The following is a 6,408-nucleotide window of genomic DNA, read 5'->3' as shown; positions in this document are numbered from 1 at the left end:
TGGCTGAATTTATTTTGGGGGGCTCCAAAATCACTGCAGATGGTGATTGCAGCCATGAAATTAAAAGATGCTTACTCCTTGGAAGAAAATTTATGACCAACCTAGAAAGCATATTAAAAAGCAGAGACATTACTATTCCAACAAATGTCCATCTAGTCAAGGTTATGGTTTTTCCAGTGGTCCTGTATGGATGTGAGAGTTGGATTGTGACGAAATCTGAGCACTGAAGAATTGATGCTTTTGAACTGTGGTGTTGGAGAAGACTCTTGAGAATCCCTTGGACTGCAAGGAGATCCAACCAGACCATCCTAAAGGAGATAAGTCCTGGGTATTCATTGGAAGGACTGATGTTGAAGCTGAAACTTCAATACTTTGAGCACCTAATGTAAATAACTGACTCATTTGAAAAGACCCTGATGCTGGGAAAGCTTGAGGGCAGGAGGAAAAGGAGAAGACAGAGGATGAGATGGTTGGATGGCATCCCCGACTCAAAGGGCATGGGTTTGTGTGGACTCTGGGATTTTGTTGGACAGGGAGGCCTGGCGTGCTGCAGTTCATGGGGTCACAGAGTCGGACACGACTGAATGACTGAACTGACTGAATTACTCACTGGAAAAGATTCAATACCATAGGAAGCTGATTTCATAGTTTTAAGAATATGATGTATTATAAAGAGCTATTATGAAAAGGAGGACAATTTGAAGTTCTTAAATTTCTGTTTCTTTCAAAATTATACCATTTAGTGCAAAAAGTTGCTTAAGTACAAGACCTAATTCCACTGATGCAGGAGGTGCTTAACAAATACTTGTTGAGTTGAAAAGTCTACTAGAGCCAATGGTATACAGAGAAATAAGCTCAGGATTAGAAGAGATTCCAGCTGCAGTTTTAACTGGATGCGGGCTTGAAAAAGTTAACCTATCAATACCATTGGTGTTTTTTATTTTTGCCTCCAATATGAAGAAATTGACCTGAATCACTTCTAAATCCCAGGATTCCAAGAATCTGCACCTTCTACATGTCTAAACATTTTTACATGTCTGGAGGTGTCACCACACCTACAAAAGTTATTTCTCCTAGACATTTTTAGAACTCTTCAAAGGTTATTTCTTTGGGATCCTCAATTTCCCCCTTGCCTGTTCTGATTCTGAATTCTGATGTCCATGTTGAGGTGCCCCTGTCATTGCATGCTTGGCCTAAAATTTACCAGTGACATTTTTGTTAGTTAACGAGTTCTCACTTTCAGGTCTCCTGAGTCTGTTGCACCCAGCATCCCAGGAAGGTTTTAGAGAAGCTTCTATTTTAGTATTTTTCTGTTGGAAGACATCATCGAGAGGACACGATCACCAGTTGACCCACAAGATGGACAGGGGCAATCAGAGTCCCCTCATCCTCTCCCCTGTCCTTGGAATGCACTTTCCACCTTTTTCCCCCTGAGCTAGAAGCTGCCACAAAAACTCAGCCTTGGGAAAGCAATGTGCAGTTGAGACCCCCTGGACAGTTTACATGACTGAACCCTGGTAAGACCTCGATATAAACTTTAAAGATTCTGGCAGGAAGGTATGGAGCATTACCCTGCAGTGGCCCAAGACAGGCCCACTTTGTAAGCTCCTTTGCTTATTAAATCTGCTCCCTACCCATCTGCAGTGTCTGCCTTTCCCTTTGGTTTCTGCCCTCCATGTTTGGGATCCAGTTTGCAAACTAATATCCTCCCTTTCATTGGGCTTCCCTGGTAGCTCAGTTGGTAAATAATCTTCCTGCAATTCAGGAGGTCTGGGTTTGATCCGTCGGTCAGGAAGATTCCCTAGAGAAGGAAATGACCACCCACTCCAGTATTCTTGCCTGGAGAATCCCATGGACAGAGGAGCCTGGTGTGCTACAGTCCATGGGGTTGCAAACAGTCCGACATGACTGAGTGACTAACACATTCTCACTTCCGCTAATTATTTTAGGATTTCTGAAATAAAATTCTCTTCCCCATAGGACCCACAAATCTTTGCTAAGACAATCAGAGAACAACCAGAATGACAAACATTCTGAGGATCATCTTCTGCTATATTAGGAATCCCTAGACTCTTGCACTTAAACAACCATGAAGGATCTGCATTGCTAGTTTCCCATCTGTCCACGTGTCTATATCCCAGGGAGAGCAGAGCTCAGACTCAGGTTGGACTTTGGGCTAAAGACATGCTCAGAGCAGACTCAGACTGTGATTTTCCTTGGGTGAAATGTAGCTCCCAAATAATATTCAAAGTGGGTGTAGATTTGACAAGATGGGTGATCACTTAATTAGCAACAACTGAACCATTTTCATTCTCTGAGTCACACCAGGTATGACCTTTCAGTTTACAGCTTTGCACTGGCCTTTTCAACTGCAGAAGCTAATATACAATGTGATCTTTAGCAGCTTCAAAGACAGGAGCTCTCATAGGAATGAGAATAGGTAGTAGGCACAGGAGCTTTGTCATTCATGGTGGTAGCCTTGCTACAAATCAGGAAGGAAGTGGCGTGGCATGAAAATCTAAGTGACCAAAACCTGCCCCATTCTTTATATGATATGAAAATCCATTTTTTTTTTTTTTTTAATGATGACAATTGTTCTTTAGTACTGAAATAAAAGCCCTTAATCAAAAGTGCCAGGTGTCCAATGAATGCTTTGAAGATGAGTTATGTTATTTTGATTAATGTAGAGAAGTTTGTATGTCTTAAACAAGGAGACATGATGAAAATGTCTGAAAGTATGCTCAACTGAGATACTTACAAACTTTTTAGCATATCATTTATTTATTTAAGCTTATTGTTTTTTTTTTTTTTCCACCAAATCTCCACTCAGTTTCTTATTAATCGTATTCTTTTAAGTGTTTGGCCAGATGAAATTTTTACATTAATATTTTAGTCCTAGAGGAAAGAACTCATATATTCTTATCTTCACTTTCTGGAAAAATAATTAATATTCAGAAATACAATTATTGTACTTTATGTTGCAGGGACATATGCTCAAACAGAAGGAGAAAACCAGCAATGGAGTTTTTAGTGTGCAAATATGACTTACAATGTAAGTCATTACAATTACAACTACAGTGTAAGACATTACATTATTTGTAAGATAAACTTAAAAGTCACTGTTTCCTCGCCTCTTAATAAATGTCTAGAAACGTAAATTTTATAAAAAGACTTTCTTGGTAATTAATATATGCCTAATTAATTATGGAGAAATAATTAATGCAGAAACTTCCTTCCTTTGTATAGAGCTTATTTTTCTCTTCGAACTTCCCTTGTGAGTCAGATGTTAAAGAATCCGCCTGCAATTTAAGAGACCCAAGTTCAGTCCTTGGATCAAGCAGATTCCCTGGAGTAGGAAATGGCTACCCACTCCAGTATTCATGCCTGGAGAACTCCTTAGACAGAGGAGCCTGGAGGGCTACAGTCCATGGGGTCGCAAAGAGTCGGACACAACTGAACAAGTAATACTTTCACATTTTTCTCTTCATTAGTGGATAATTTACCTTTTGTTGGAAAGGAAACCCTCTGGTTATTGAACATTATAGTACCGAGAGCACTTTCAAGTCTTCTTGGAAAAAGAGCACAACAAGCCTTCTTTGTGATCCTCAGAAAATGACAGACACATTTTGAACGCTTTGTGGGGAAAACATATGTTAGGATGACTTTGCTTTAAAATTTTGAGAAATAAGTTTTCAGATAAGCTTTTTGTAATGGAAACACTAACGAGACAGATGTATTTTTATTAAATAAATCATTGCAGAAAAAGAAAAATTTAGAGTTTCTGCATATATATACACACACACACACACATATATACACACATTAGCTAAATTACTGAGAATAAACTATAAAAATAATAAGTGCTTTGGTATAAAATAAGTGGTTCTAAGTTATTCATTTTACCTGTTTACATTGATTGAGTTACCTTGAAAATAAAAATAAAAAAGGAAGGTATATGTTTAGTTTTCCATGTTTCCATATGTAGTTAAAGTTCGAGTAAAGGGTAGAAAGGGGATATTTTCAAATCCATTTCTAAGTAGATTAAAAACAGACAAATTTGCTTTAGGGCTCTAAATTTCCAGAATTATTATTATTATTTTACAGAAACCCACTTAATGTCTTTTAAAATCCAAAACAAATTTATTCCTACTATACTTTCACTTTTAATTTGCAAAAGCATATTTTTGAAGGAAATTTAGTCTTCTAATTTTTCATTTATTTACACTGAAGTCATTAGGGTGTTATTTTGTAAAATCTATTTGAGTTTCCAACACTTTTGAGGATTCTAATTTAGGTTCTATGAAGAACCTTTTAATCTTTTCAAGCTACTTCTCTAAGAGCGGTATATTGTGTTTTTGCCAAGCACAAGTAACCTTGAAGGTAAAAAAGAAAAATAAAAAAAAGATTCTACATTTCATTTGAAGAATTCAATTACAAACATTTTCTAAGTTACTTTCAAAGTTGATAAAATATTTTATGCAGCCTGAAAATACCACTGCTGATGGTGAGGGAACATACAAGGATTTTCAGCCAGGTAGAGTAATCCACACAGTAGCGTTGCCAATCGACAGTGTTCATAATTGTTAAAAAAGAGTCAAGGCAACACTTTACATTTGATTATATGGAGCATTTCAGCATTTATTATCTCACATTGTAGATGCTATTCTTCAATCTCAAAACAATGCATGTGATTTTCTTCTGTTTAGGCCCCACACTACCTTCAAGTCCTATCTCAGGTATAGCATTTAACACCTTACCTTCCTTATCGCATTTATTCTCTTCAATGAAATTCTGTCATCAAGGCATTCAGTACAATTTAATTTAACAACAGAATTTTTGTTTCTCCCTCTCTCATGTGGTGTTGTTTTATTTTCCCATAAATAGCATAAGTTCTTTGGGAAAAGGAGTCCTCACCTTCTATCTACTGTGCCCACTAGGTAGGTAGTTGTCATTTTTCTTATAATGGCATTCTACCACGATTGGAAACTGCTATTAAATCAAGCTACAAGGATAAAACAGCTAAGTGACTTTAGGAAGTCTTGGAAATGTAGAAAAGATTCAAAGTTTTCACCTGGCCCTTAAATTATAAACTAATAATGCTTAATAAATAGTTTGTGCAAAATTATAAAAGGGCAGTGATTGAAACTGCCTACCCCGGTCAGGTCACTTGCATGATAGTAACTACTTTCTTGAGTTACCTTAAATAGGAGGTCCTGGTAAAGAATGTGGAACTAACAACTAACATCAACCAGAAGAATTTGGGAAAGGTCAAAAATAGGCCGCTCCAGGCCATATGTTCTACCCACCTCTCAGAATCAATCTTGCTGGAATCCATCGTGGCTGGGTGATGGAGTGTGCCACCAGGAAGGACCCTGAGTCAGAGCGATTGGCCAAAGACAACCTGGAGAAAGTGAAAGCCACTCAGTCGTGTCCGACTCTTCACGACCCCATGGACTATGTGGTCCGTGGAATTCTCCAGGCCAGAATACTGGAGTGGGTAGTCGTTCCCTTCACCATGGGATCTTCCCAACTCAGGGATGGAACCCAGGTCTCCCACATTACAGGTGGATTCTTTACCAGCTGAGCCACCAGGGAAGCCCAAGACAACCTGGAAACTAACCTAATTACCATAAAACCTGAGACTGTGAACCACGTGGCAGAGGAGTACTCTTGGGTTCCCTTACCCTCTTGCTCTCTGCCCAGGCACACATCCTGATAAATACTCTTAACTTTTCAGCACATGTGTCTTCTAGGACTATTCGTTTCTGAGTGTTAGATAAGAGCCCACTCTTGAGAACTGGAAGGGGTCTCCCTTTCTGTTGTTTCCTTAGACAACAAGTGTTCTACCCTGACTCAGCCTCTACACACGTAGCCTTGACCAAGTCATTTCATCTTTATTGGGCTGCAGTTTCTTCAACTGTAAAATAAGGAAATTGGCCTAGATTTGTGGTTTTCAAGCTTTTCTGCTAAGTACCCTAGGAAAGAGTCTAAGGCATCTTGGAGATGGAAAGGGAAGCTGAATTGTAGAATTCTGGCCCTTCTCAATTCAACGAGAGCAATTCCATCTTTCACTTGGAACACTGCATTTTCCTGTATGGATTCCTTTAGAGGGGAAATATATATTCTGAAGCTAAAAGCAAGTTTGCAAATAATTGAAACATTATTTGTAAAAGTCCTTCCTACTTTGAGATCAACGAATCCTGGTTTTTGCCTTTAACCCCAGGGAACTTGCTTCTAAAAATGTCCTTACGGTTTTGGTCACTGCTTTTCTTTCAAGCCTCCATGATTCTCTATAAATAATCCTTTGATTTTGCACACCAGAAGCAGAAGGAAGAAAGCTCACGTAAGCCCCTACCATGAAATGCAGTCTTTATTCAATTAAAAAAGTAGAGTAAATCAAACACTGCT

This window comes from Bison bison, unplaced genomic scaffold, assembly GCF_000754665.1.
Source record: "Bison bison bison isolate TAMUID 2011002044 unplaced genomic scaffold, Bison_UMD1.0 scf7180017864296, whole genome shotgun sequence".
Lineage (NCBI taxonomy): Eukaryota > Metazoa > Chordata > Mammalia > Artiodactyla > Bovidae > Bison > Bison bison.
Note: the sequence above shows the minus strand (reverse complement) of the source record.